The 13861-nt window shown below is 42.8% G+C and overlaps 1 protein-coding gene across 14 annotated transcripts in view; it reads right to left on the reverse strand.

The window, feature by feature from the left end:
• Positions 1–13215, reverse strand: part of CNOT1 (CCR4-NOT transcription complex subunit 1) — a 106332-nt gene extending 93117 nt beyond the window's left edge. For 6 of the 14 annotated variants that reach the window (XM_048223588.2, XM_048223585.2, XM_048223586.2 and 3 more), the window contains exons 1-2: positions 13059–13191; positions 11194–11253 (exon numbers count right to left, since the gene is read on the reverse strand). The gene's annotated coding sequence lies outside the window, so the exon portion shown is untranslated. Of the gene's footprint in view, positions 1–11193; positions 11254–13058 lie in introns of all 14 variants that reach the window. The other 8 variants (XM_048223587.2, XM_048223583.2, XM_026494889.4 and 5 more) reach the window with 2 other exon arrangements.
• Between the last annotated feature and the right edge of the window lie 646 nt (positions 13216–13861).

Consider the following 13861-nt stretch of genomic DNA (forward strand, 5'->3'; position numbering starts at 1 on the left):
CTTCTCCCTTTTATTTTGCTCTGTATCCTTCTGCTGTAATAAATCATAGCCCCAAGTACAACCCCCACACACTAACGCTGCCAGTGGGCAAAATGAAATGTCTTCTGGAGGTTAACTGAGACCAAATTTGTGGCTTTCTTCTCTCCTATGTATAGAACCCATTTCAGACTTCTGGATTCTATCATAAAGACATCCTGGGGCCGCCTGGGAGGCTCAGTCAGTTGAGTGTCTGCCTTTGGCTCATGTCATGATCCTGGGGTCCTGGGATGAGTCCCACATCAGCTGCCTCCTCAGCAGGGAATCTACTTCTCCCTCTACCCCTCCCCCCGGCTCGTGATCTCTCCCCCAAATAAATAAATTCTTAAAAAAAAAAAAAAAAAAGACAATCCTGGAAGCTACATGGATTGGTTTAAACATATTTTAGGGAATAAGAGAGTAGGAGAGACTAGCTACATGCTCGCCAAATCTGTTTCCTCTTCTGGCTAAACAGCTAGATTATGTTTCTCAGCCTCTCTTGCATAGGTGTGGCCAAGAAACTAAGTTCTAGCTAAAGAAATGTAAGCCAAAAGTTATACCAGCCACTTCTTGGTCCGTAAAACCTCCTACTCATGACCCTCTGGTTTTTTCACCATCTGCCTGCTAAATGAAGAGGACTCCCTCTAGAGAAAACCAGTGCTGTAAGATGGAAGGAGGCTGTGTTCCTGAATTACTGCAAGGAAAGCAACCTAATGAACACTCTCAATGAAAGTTACCAAATATAAATGTCTACTCTGTCAAGCCACTGATATCTCAGGATTATTTGTTACAACACTAACTTGCTTTGCCTACTAATAAAAGACCGGATCAGGCAAAAATTTTTAGAAGCTGGACGCCTGGATGGCTCATTCAGTTAGGCATCCAGCTCTTGATTTCAGCTCAGGTCATGATCTCAGAGGCCTGAGATCAACCCCCATGATGGGCTTCCCCGCTGAGCACAGAACTTGCTTAAGATTCTCTCTCTCCCTCTCCCTTTGCCCCTACCCCTGCTCTTGCTATCTCTCAAATAAAAAAAAATGTTTAAAAAATATGTATTAGAGGGAAAGAGAAGAGAACACATTCAGGAGGGAACTGCAACGACTCTGAACTTGTGTGAATAAACAAGAGAAGTAAACCAAAAGAAGAGTCAAATACATTTCCACTAAGCACCTGGGCTCCACTTACTTCTGACATAAAACAACTGAGAACAGAAAATTTACATGGCAAGAAAGAAAATGAGGAATTCTATTTGGGACATATCTGGAGTGACACATACAGATGAAATCCACTGGGCAGTTGAGAATTACAGCCTGCAGCACAGCAAGGGTGATTCGCGAATAATAGATCTGGGAGTCATCAACATTTAAAAGAGACAGCAGAGAACTAGAGAATGAAAATAAGGGTTTTAGAATCCTAAAGAAGCTTAGCATTTTAAAGATGGATAGAAAAAGAGGAACTTGGGGCACCTGAGAGGCTCAGTCAGTTAAGCGCCTGCCTTTGGCTCTGGTCATGATCCCAGGATCCTGGGATCAAGTCCCACATCAGGCTCCTTGGAGCCGGCCTCTTCCTCTGCCCCGCCCCATCACTCATGAATAAACAAAATCAGAAAGAAAGAGAAAGAGAGAAAGGGAAAAGGGAAAGGAAAAGGAAAAGGAAAAGAAAAAAAAAAAAGAAAGATGCGGCGCCTGGGTGGCTAGTCATTAAGCATCTGCCTTCGGCTCAGGAACGTGATCCCACGAGCCCTGCATCAGGCTCCTCCACTGGCAGCCTGCTTCTTCCTCTTCCACTCTCCCTGCTTGTGTTCCCTCTCTCTCTCTCTGTCAAATAAATAAATAAAATCTTTTTGAAAAAGAAAAGAAAAAAGAAACTCAAGAAGGGAAATGAAGAGTAGCCAGAGAGGCAGAAGAAACTCAGAATGCATATTATCAGAAGCCAAGCTCTAATTAGTGGTAATTAAGTAAAACCTATGAATGGACAGCATCTCTAAAGAGAGCTCCAAGGACCTATCTTTGGCAAATATCCATTGTGACAGGCAGCCTCTAAAATAACCCCAACAATCCCTGCCTAATATGTCTATCCTTATGTAATCCCCTCCCCTTATGAGTGAGATGGACTCTTCAAAAGAAGAAAATAGTCATTTACAAGATTAAGTTACAAAAAGACCGACTTCTGCCTTGTTCACCTCTCTTTGAGCCTGTGCTCCAAGAAAAGCAAGATGCCATGCTGTGTGTACCCTATGGAGAAGTCACACATGGCAAGCAACAGATGTCTCCCAACCAACAGCCAGCAAGGATTTGAAGCCTGCCGAACGGTGAGCGAGCTTGTAAGAACTCTCCACCCTTCAGCCTTGAGATGACTACAGCCTGTGGATACCTGCATTGCAACTTTGTGAAAAACACAGAGTCAAAAGCAATTAGCCAAACTGTGTCTGTGAAATAAAGAACAAGAAAGTTTTAAATGGCTGAATTTGGGGGAACTTTGCTATGCCACAGCTGATAATTAATACATCCATATTCTATGAAAACCATGGGGGAGAGATTTTAAAAGGTATAGATAGTTGTCAGGGGTGCCTGGGTGGCTCAGTCAGTTAAGCATCTGACTCTTGATTTTGGCCTCAGGTCATGATCTCTGGGGTTGTGGGATCAACCCCTGTGATGAGCTCCTCATCGAGTGGGGAGTCTTCTTGAGATTCTTTCTCCCCCTCTCCTGCCGCCCCTCCCCATGCACCCCACACACTTGCTCTCTCTCAAAAATAAGTATTTTTAAAAAATAAAGGTATAGCTGGAAGTGTACAAAAAGTATATAGGAATTATAAATTATCAGAATTAGCAACTAAGTAATCATTGATAACCTTCAAGAGAGGAAAGTTAGTGGTTACCAGGAGGCAGGCCAAGACTCCTCCATAAGTGAACAATGCATCAGATAATAAGACCAGGGTCTAGCTCCAGTCCCAGCCTCTCCAAAATCTCCCAAACCACTTCAGATCATCTACAGGCTAATCTGCCTCTCTTCCCCTTCAGTATGTATGATGCACTATAAAATTTAATCACACTGCTAACTATTGTTTTATGTGTATTATCCTTTATATCAGCTCCCAGAAACATGCCTTGGGTTTATTCCACAGCTCTTCCTCACCATCACTGCCAACCAGCTTTGAGGGCACTGAAAACATTCCAGAACCTGATAAATCCAACACTGTATCAATTTCTAATTCCCTAAAATACAATTTGACTAGACATAACAGCAAACAAAATGTAGCCAAAGTTTGGGAAAGTTCTTCTACCTTCATCACCCATGAAATGGAGATAATTTTCCATAATCTCATTTCAGGTGAGTCTTTTTTTTTTTTTTTTTTTTTTTAAAGTAGGCTCCATGCCCATGGCCAGCATAGAGCCCAATGCAGAGCTTGAACTCAGGACCTGGAGAGATCAACACCCGAGCTGAGATCAAGAGTTGGACGCTTAACCAACTGAGCCACCCAGGCACCCATAGACTGGTTAGTCTTTAACTACAGAAGAATCTCTACTTACATGTCACTAAGAAAGTTAATTGACAGTACTTTTGTTAGAACATGATACATCCAATTTCAAAGACCATAAATGATGACAATGTTTAAGATCAGTGAAAACACTATTTCTTTTCTTTATGTAGTCTTCTCACTTGTGACATGGTAAAATTAAATTTTAAGTAATTTGTGATTTACACCAATAGTAATTCGCTCTAAAGTAAACAAAATAATCCCGAAAACAAATCTTCCTCTAGAGATTATTTACTGTAATAAACTAGAGGGCAATGTAATCTCCAAAAGCATTCTGAAATGTGTAGGAGTGGAAGAGTCACTGGCACTCAATGAGAATTAAAGATTATATAAACACCAAAGGACAGCACCACTAAAAAAACAACTATCCCGCCCAAACACCAATAGTGCCCTTGCTGAGAAAATGGCTTTTGCATCTATTCTCTGCAGGATGAGCCCTAGATGTGTGAAAACCTCAAGTCTGGCTTTCCACAAAGTTAACACAAAGCCAAGCACAACTTAAATTCATCAGATAGTAAGAAATAGTATATGACTATGTGAAGTGGCTACCACAACTTATCACAGAAACAGTTTATGCATTTTTATTATACGTATTAACCCAAATATTTATTGAGTACTTACCATGTGTCAGGTATTTGAATACATCAGTAAACAGACATATATATATTCCTGCATGCCCACTAGAGGTGAGAAATAATAATCATAAGAAATAATGAAAAGGGGCACTTGGCTGGCTCAGTCAGTAGAGCATGTGACTTTTGATCTCAGGATTATGAGTTCGAGCCCCACACTGGGAGGAAAAATTACTTTAAAAAATGAAATACAGGGGTGCCCGGGTGGCTCAGTCGTTAAGCGTCTGCCTTCGGCTCAGGTCATGATCCCAGGGTCCCAGGATCCAGCCCTACATCAAGCAGGGAGCCCGCTTCTCCCTCTCCCACTCCCCCTGCTTGTGTTCCCTCTCTCGCTGCCTCTCTCTCTCAAATAAATAAATAAAATCTTTAAAAATTTTTCAAAAAATTTTAAAAATGAAGTATTAAAAAAATATATATGAAACATGTTAGGAGATGCTAAGTATTATACAAAAAGAAAACAGCAAGGTAAAGTGAACCAAAAAGGGAGACTGGAGGGTTGCAATTAGTGTGGTGGTCAGAATGAGCTTTATTGAGAAGTCTTTTTTTTTTTTTTTTTAATTTATTTGACAGAGAGAGAGCCGGAAAGCACAAGCAGGGGGAGCAGCAGAGGGAGAGGAAGAAGGAGGCTTCCTGATGAGCAGGGAGCCCAATGTGGGACTCAATCCCAGGACCCAGGCACCATGACCCAAACCGAAGGCAGCCGCTTAACTAAATGAGCCACCCAGGAGCCCCGAGAAGTAAGTCTTGAGCAGACTTAATGGAGTTGAAGGGTTTAGCCATGCACACATCTGAGAGAAGAAATGTTCCAGGCAAAAGGACTGGTCAGCTGGTGCAAAGGCTTCCTAAGAGAGTGCATGGCATGTGTGTAAGGCAAAGCAAGGACACCAAGGGTACTTGAAGGAAACCTACTGGGGGGAGAGGGGTAAAGAGTTAAGTTGGAGAGAAGGAGGAATACATGAGGAGGTACAGGGCAGAGTTAAATCCTGTAAGTAATGAAAGGACTCTGACTTTTACGAAAGACAAATGGAGAATCAACAGGTGGTTTTGAACAAGATGACATGACAGGACTTTCAAAACATTACGAATCACATTAGATGGTCAACTGAGAAACTACAAAGGACCAAGGGTAGAAGCAAGGTAGATAATAATACCACATTATGAGAGAATTAGTCACTGAAACCCAAACACAGAAGACCTCTACAAAGCTTTATACAAATATCCCAAAACTAAGTTAGTATACTAAGGTATCGTACCAATGTTTTGCAGTTGCCAGAAAACTTGAGGGCTTAATGATTGGGCATGACTAAATATGAAAGTATTTTTACATTTTGTATTTGGACAAACTCAAAGTCTGCGATCTTTGGCACATTTGTCTGTTTGAAAAGAGAAGAGGAATAATTTTTTTAAGATTTTATTTTTATTATTATTTATTTAGAGAGAGAGGCAGACAGGTGGGGGGGGAGAGAGGGAGAGAATCTTAAACACGGCCCATCCAATGCAGAGCCTGGATGCGGGGCTCGATCTCACAACCCTCAGAGTCATGACCTGAGCTGAAATCAAGAGTCAGTCACTTAACTGACTGAGCCACCCAGGCTCCCGAGATTTTATTTTTAAGCAATCTCTACACCCAATGTGGGGCTCAAACCTACAACCCCAAGATAAGAGTTGCAAGCTTGGGGCACCTGGGTGGCTCAGTCGGTTAAGCATCTACCTTTGGCTCAGGTCATGATCCCAGGGTGCTGGGATGGAACCCCACATCGGGCTCTCTGCTCAGAGGGAGCCTGCTTCTCCCTCTCCCTGGCGCTCCCTCTGCTTGTACACTCTGTCAAACAAACAAAATCTTTAAAAAAAAAAAAAAAAAAGTCACAAGCTCTACCAACTAAGCCAGCCAGGTGCCTCCCTCTTTTCTAACGTTTCTTTTTTTTTTTTAAATATATATATATATAATCTCTACACCCAATGTGGGGCTTGAATTCATGACCCCAAGATCAAGAGCCACAGACTCCACCAACTGAGCCAGCCAGTCATCCTAAGGAAGAGGAATAGTCTCAAGATATTCATGCCGTAAAAGTGGGTATACACATGGTAGACTTAACTCTCTATTACCCAAACTAAACAGTGCAAACAAGTGGGAATAATCCAATCATGAACATCCCAAATTTATGTATTACTGAGCTTAGAAAAGCCTAGTATAAAACTTTTTTCTTTTTTTAGAACCCACCTGACAAGGGTTAAGGAAATATTTAAAGGCATAATGGTCAACAAGTAGCAAATAGGTTTGAAATGAGATGATATTAACAAATGGAGCAAGAGCTGAACTGCTTCCTAACCATGTCACTTTAAACAAGCAATTTTACTGGATTCGAAAGAATCTTAATACTAACTGTTAAAGAACATTTAACAGCCTTTCGCAGATACTTCCAGAATTTTACAAGACTTAATCCAATCCATACATCAGCACAGTATCACATAGTTAGTGTTAGCAAATAAATCCCTATTTTTAAATTTTTTTTAGGTAAGCTTGATGCCCAACACGCGGCTTGAACTCCTGACCCTGAGACCAAGAGACCCATGCTCTACAGATTGAGCCTACCAAGAACCCAATAAACCCCTATTTTTTAAAAACTGAGAAAGTGAACCAGGAAAGTACATCTACTCCAAAATCAGAAAAGAATTAAGTTCTCTTGATCTGGAATCAACCGAATATTCAGAAGCAACTTCCCAGTAGTAACTACAAAATTACAAAGCTACATAGTATACCATATACTTGACCACTAAAAATTAATCCTTCTTGGAGCTACTTTAAAAATATAACTACACCAGGAGCGCCTGGGTGACTGAGTTGGTTGGGCATCCAAGTGTTGGTTTCCGCTCAGGTTGTGGTCTCATGGGTGGTGGGATTGGGCTGGAGCTGGGCTCTCTGCTCCGGAAGTCTGCTTGGGATTGTTGCTCTCCCTCTCCCTCTGTCCCCCGCCTTACACACTTATACAAACTCCCTCTAATAAATCTTAAAAAGAAACACATATTATATACATATAAAATACATATACATATATAATGTGTGTGTATATATATATACATACATATATATTATATAACTACACCAAAAGGAAACTTATTCATCTGTCAGAATTCAATTTATAGTGCTCAAGAACATTTTAAAACCTAGGTCCCTCCCCATCCTTTGGAGGTCTTAAAAGAAGTGCAAGTTAATTTACACTGAGGCTAAATAATGATCACTCACAATAACCATAATAGGAAAGACCACCTTTTTGTCAGTTTAGAGTTTTATATTTTCACACTGAAGAGAAGAAACACTCAAATCTTGTGTTTTGTCCTACAAAAAAATTGCTGAGGAAAAAAATCTGTATTTGCTTTGGTCACAACTAAGAAAATCTTATCCAAATAAACACTGAAGGTATCTCACAATATACGCAGGTCAAGTTGTCATACTATACATATGAAACTTATACAGTGCTGTGTGTCAATTATGTCAATAAAACAGGGGAAAACACGCATTAGGAGCAAAGAAAAAAAATCTCCCTAGGTAATTACCTTAGAAACAGTTTAATTCTGCTGAATTATTAATAGAGATATTTGTGATGTACTAAAATCCAATCCACCAAATGAAAGTGAAATCCTGAACTACCAAACCAGCCTCCAAAGACTTTAATTATACAATGACATTCTTTCAAAAAATAAATGGTTAACCATATAGATTATGCTTTTTCTTTTTTTTTTTTTTAAATCAGAGCTTGAATTCACGACCCTGAGATCAAGACCTGAGCTGAGATCAACAGTCCGCCACTTGGAACACCTGGGTGCCACAGTTGGTTGAATGTCCAACTCTTTTTTTTTTTTTTAAAGATTTTATTTATTTATTTGACAGAGACAGCCAGCAAGAGAGGGAACACAAGCAGGGGGAGTGAGAGAGGAAGAAGCAGGCTCCTAGCAGAAGAGCCTGATGTGGGGCTCGATTCCAGAACGCTGGGATCACGCCCTGAGCCAAAAGCAGACGCTTAACGACTGCACCACCTAGGCGCCCCGAACGTTCCAACTCTTGATTTTGGCTCAGGTCATGATCTCAGGGTCATGAGATCAGGCCCCTCATCGAGTTCTGCACTCAGCGAGAAGTCTACTTCCCCTCCCCTTGCTCGTGTGCGTTCTCTCTAATAAATACATGAATTTTTAAAAAAGAATCTGATGCTTAACTGACCTAGCCACCCAGGCACACCTATGCTCTTTTTTGATGAATTCATATATCTTTTTTTTCCTTGTATTGAACTCAAGCGGAATGTGGAAAGACAGAATGAACATTAGGATGTAAGAGCCTGACCTTTAACTAAGAAAAAGTCTAACCTTACTTTCCTCAGCTTCAATTTCCTAAAGGATGACACCATAATTCTGTATGACTAGCTTTCAAAGGTTAACCATCTATAAAATATCAACAGAATTACAAGTACATAGTTCCAAGAAACACACTCTATAAATCTACCCAAGTATAACAAATGAAGCATTACTCAATTACAGTTCAGGGCAATATGTTTTGGGGGGGAAGAGAAGATTACCCACTATAAAATGAGGCAGAAAACTTGCAAGGCAAAACAGTATGTGCTGTAGGTAAGTGAAACTGGCCAAGACGTATATAAGAAATCAATTTTGCTTAAGAAAATCAGGGCAGAGATTTATATAGACACATTTGAGTTTGAATGATAGATTTTTTGGTAGACACAAACAATGACATTCCAGGTAAAAGAGGCAAAGATGTATTCAGGAACCACTGTGTAATGGTCTTGTGACTACAGTATAAGATAGGAATATGATGCCACAGGTAGGGAGGGATCAACACTTACACAGCTCCAGGTCAAGGGATTTGAAGGACTTTTGAGCAGAGGATAGCCATTTTCAAGCCAGTGATTTAGGAGGCAATTTGGCAATAAAGAATCAACTACATTCCTGGAATTATTTACACTTGGAATGCATTTACATATTTCGGACGTAATAAAAAATATATATCATGGGGAAAAGATACTGACGATTAGAGAGCTACTGCAAAGGGGTGCCTGGGTGGCTCAGTCGGTTGAGTACCAACTTGATTTCAGTTCAGGTCATGACCTCGGGGTCCTGGGACTGAGCCCTGCGTTGGGCTCCATGCTCAGCGCAGAATTCTGCTTAGGTTTCTCTCTCTCCCTCTGCTCCCCTACCCCGCTCACTCATGCACTCTCTCTCTCTCTCTAAAATAAATAAATAAACCCTTTAAAAAGCAAGAAAGCAAGGGGCGCCTGCGTGGCTCAGTCGTTAAGCGTCTGCCTTCAGCTCAGGGCGTGATCCCAGAGTCCTGGGATTGAGCCCCACATCAGGCTCCCTGCTCCACTGGGAGGCCTGCTTCTTCCTCTCCCACTCCCCCTGCTTGTGTTCCCTCTCTCGCTGGCTGTCTCTCTGTCAAATAAATAAATAAAATCTTAAAAAAAAAAAAAAAAAGCAAGAACGCTAGCTAGCTACGGCAAAAAAGGCAAGGGGTGGAGCACCTGGCTGGCTCAGTAAGTAGAGCATGGGACTCTCGATCTTGACATCATGAGTTCAAGCCCCCACGTTGGGGATAGAGACAGGGAAGGGAAGAAGGAAAGGGTCTGAAACAAAGGCTTAACTATTCTTATGATTAGTCTACATAAAAATTTAAAAGTAACATTGCATTTCAAAACTATGAGTTATAAATCCAAGGTGACAAACTTTCAAGCTAATCATCTGAAATGGAAAATGCTGAGCTCTTAATGAGGATTAAGAACAGTAAGATGATGTCTTTCGAAATATGCCTTCATTCGCTTTTATATTTTATATAATTAGTTCAACACACACACACAAACACTTCTCCTGCAGACAGTTTAACATCTCAGTCAACATTTTAGGTATTTCTTCCTAACAACTGTTAACAAAATTAAACAAAACATTTTATCCTGGAGGTTTAGGCTCAGCTTTCCAACATTAAAGACAGAACTGCGTTTCTTTAATCTACACTCTACACTTCCAAAGGCTGTGTTTCCTTCAAATCTCAACACAGGATTTCATATTAAGTCCACATCTCTAATTACTGGCTTCTTAAAGGTGGTGGGTTTTTTTAAGATTTTATTTATTTATTTGGGGGGGGGGGAGCGAGCACAAGCAGGGAGAGAGGCAGGCACAGGGAGAAGCAGGCTCCCCACTGAGCAAGAAGCACAATGTGGGGATTCGATGACCTGAAGGCAGACGCTTAACCAACTGAGCCACCCAGGCGCCCCTTAAAGGTGCTTTTCAACGAACAATTTGTTTTATTTGCTTTGCTACATTCTTACAAATCTAAGAGTGAAAAGTACATTAAAATAAACTTGCGTAAAGGTTTTGAGCCGATTTTAGCTTTGAAACAAGCTTCTTAAAAATTGTGAGCAAACAGAAAAGGAACTGTTGGATTTTTCTGTATGTAAGTTCTTAAAATAAGACTCAGTGGGATGCCATTTTGAAACGTCCCAGCAGGAAGTTCAGTTTGGTCAGAGGGCCATTTAAAAAGTGGTCAGTTAATATTTTTAAGTGACTTGAAAGTAGTTTTGTACTTTAATAAAGGATACCAAGTTCATAAAATACATTTCAAAATGGCATGGTATTATTTTTGGTCATTCCAGAAGCATAAACATCTTACCAAAAATTAGCGTCTTAAAGAACATGTGAGCATTTGATCAGAATTATTACGGACAAATTCCCTTCCATGGCACTGAATGCCAAAGATTTGTTACCTTGCAGAATGAAATAAAAATTCAACTTCATCAACTCAGACTGGTTAAAAAGAAAGCTCTTCATAACTACATATCAGAATCTAACCAAAAACATGCTTACAAAAAGAAACATGCAATAATAACATGAGATTAGTCTTTAAGCAATGTCTTGAAGAGATAGCGAGCATTTCCTCTCCTGCCTTCACACAGTAGTTTGTTTTTAAATGACATAACCCAAAGTTAGAAAAATGTCACAGTACTTAACCTGCCAAGATTCCATGTTGAAGAGACCAGGATTTAAACAAGCCCAGTAGAAATTGAGAGACTAGAGGGGGGAAAAAAAAAAAACTAAGCCAGAAACTAATCCATCTGAGTTAGAAACCAAGTGCATTTCAGTTCAGTTCCATCACGATGCCACAAAACCCTGTCTTATAATTTCTAAGGTTACAATCTTGGGAAAGAAAGGGAAATGCTTTCTGTTATTAATGGTCAAGCTTTGTGCCTTGATTCTAGAGTTAAGTTTCCAATGAAGGACTTGGGACCCACACTTGTTGAAAAGGGTCCAACCCTCTCAACTCTCAACAGGTTTTATCCACATGCTACCATTTCAGTGGAAGTACAACTAGATACCTAAAACTTTATGTATCACCAGCTCATTTTCCCCTTAGACAAGGTAACAATTTGCAGGGTCCTAAAACAAGACTATTTAAACTGTTACCATATATCTTATTAATAGCTAAAATACTATGCTCCCCACCTTTAGAAGGGTAAGAATGTCAACCTGAGCCACAGATTACTAACATAGTATACAGAAATACCTCAACAAAAAGAGGTTTGTTCTTAATCTGTTTGACCTGCTTTCTAATTTTATACTTGTCCCCCCAATTTTTTTGTCTATGTATCCCTATTCCTATCAGATTGTCAAGACGGCAATGGTCAGAATTCCCCCCCCCAAAATACTCAATTATATTTACTCAAATTATTGGCTGTTAAATCTCCCAAAGCAAAAGAATTATAGAGAAATAAGGAGAGAAATTAAGTATCGTTACTCAGCGTACAAAAAGAAACAGACTTATTAGAGTCCTAAGAAATGTGACATTCGATTGGGTGGCTTCAGGGGGAAAGTTTACTTCGCAAAGTTTATTTTAAACACAGCATTTCCAAACTCACAGATATCAGGCATTTTCTTTCGTTTTTTCTTTCTTTCTTTTTTTTTTTAACTACAAATCGTACTCCTAGCGGGGGTAATTATCTGTATGAGGCTAGTCTGGTGAATTCTGCAGAGGAACTGGTTTCGAATAAGAGCATCTGGTTTGGCCTTAAGCAACCTCCCTACACGACCTGTAGAAAGGAAATCGCTCCCCAGCATCGAGGCCTACAAACGTCCGGCTCACTAGGGGGATACTTCCCATGGGAGAGCAGAACCGCCACTACAGCTCAGACACCGGCCCAAGTGGGTGAGGGCCAACTTCGGAGAAAGTCTGAGCGCCCCGGCGCGCAAGTGGAACAAAACCTGTGGCAAGAAGTAATGAGGAAGTGCTGGCTCCCGCCCGCCCCTCCCACCCGCGGACACCCGAAACACCGGGGGTTTGACAACGTGCTGGGGCAGAGGAAGGGGGGCTGCGAGCTCCAGATTGACCAGAACCAGGAGCCTGCAACTACTCCAAACACGGACCCTCGCCTCTGAACTAGGCCTCGGGGGCCGAAGCCCACTGCACCCATCCGGAAGCCCGGAGAGAAAAGGGCAGTTGAGGAACTCGTGGGGTCTGAGGAGGGTGCAGCCAGCGCGAAGCGAGGCCCAGCCGCCCGAACTGCCGCCACCGCCGCCCTCAGAGCCTCCAGGCCCGGGCCGGGGACCACCGCGGGTCTCACCCCGCGCTCTGCCCTCCGCTCCATGAAGCCTTTGCCCCGGCCTCTTCTCTTCAGAGCCCAAAGACTCTGCGAGCCGTCGAAAGAGTCCGCCCTCTCCCGTCTCGCCACTTCCCTGTCCCGACTGCCCCTCACTCCGCGGAGCTCCGGGAAACGCTCCCAATGGCCCCTGGACCACCCCCGTTCCTTCGTCCACCGGCACTCGCGTTCCGTAGCTGACACCGCCGGCCGGCCCCAGCCACCGACCCCGGCCCACCTCACCTCAGACGGCTCCGGCAGCGCTGGACACAGGAAACTCCTGAGTCCCCGACTCCGGCTCTCCTCGACCCCCTCTTCGGTTAACTCCGCTTGTTTCTCTACAAAATGGCGCCGGAGGTCGCGCGCTCACGTCGCGGCCTTTCCCCTCCCCGTTCCCATTTCATCATTCGCTGCCCGCCCGAGGAGGGATGGCCCCAGCACCAGCCAATGATCGTACCCAGCCCGTGGCTCCCGCCCAATCACCGCCAGGTGCCCGCGGATTTAAACCAATCACACACTATCACTCGCAGAAGTCAAGGAAGAAACCAGGCTCCTGCTAGCAACTACCAATCCGGACTCCTACTTCGCGGGCTTTGGCCAATTGCCGCTCACCCGTCCCTGGGGACGGAGTAGGAGCCCTCGCGCCTGCGCTCGAGAGGAAGACCAATGGGGAGACGCAGATAACTTCGATTTGGGGCTTCACAGACTTCCCACCTGCCCTCGAGGTCTTCGACCAATAGGGGCCTGGCATTGCCTCTGAGAAACAATAAATAAGGGAGGAGGCCCATAAACCCTCGCCGCCCTGCGCGGGAACTACTTAGAGAGAGAGTAAGGCACTTTCCCCGGCTCTTCTTCCTCTTTGGAATTGTCAAGTCCGGTACACAGCGGGGCTGCGTTCCCCTCCCCTCGCGCCCCTTTGCCTGAGAACGCCAGTTACCAAAAAGCAAGCCGGACTATAACTAGAGTAGGGGCGCTTTGCGTTCTGGGTTGTGTAGTCGTCCCTCAACCCCGCGCCCCATTCCTGGCGCTAAAGTATCGCGTCTTCC

The sequence above is a fragment of the Ursus arctos genome, unplaced genomic scaffold, assembly GCF_023065955.2.
Source record: "Ursus arctos isolate Adak ecotype North America unplaced genomic scaffold, UrsArc2.0 scaffold_19, whole genome shotgun sequence".
Classification (NCBI taxonomy): domain Eukaryota; kingdom Metazoa; phylum Chordata; class Mammalia; order Carnivora; family Ursidae; genus Ursus; species Ursus arctos.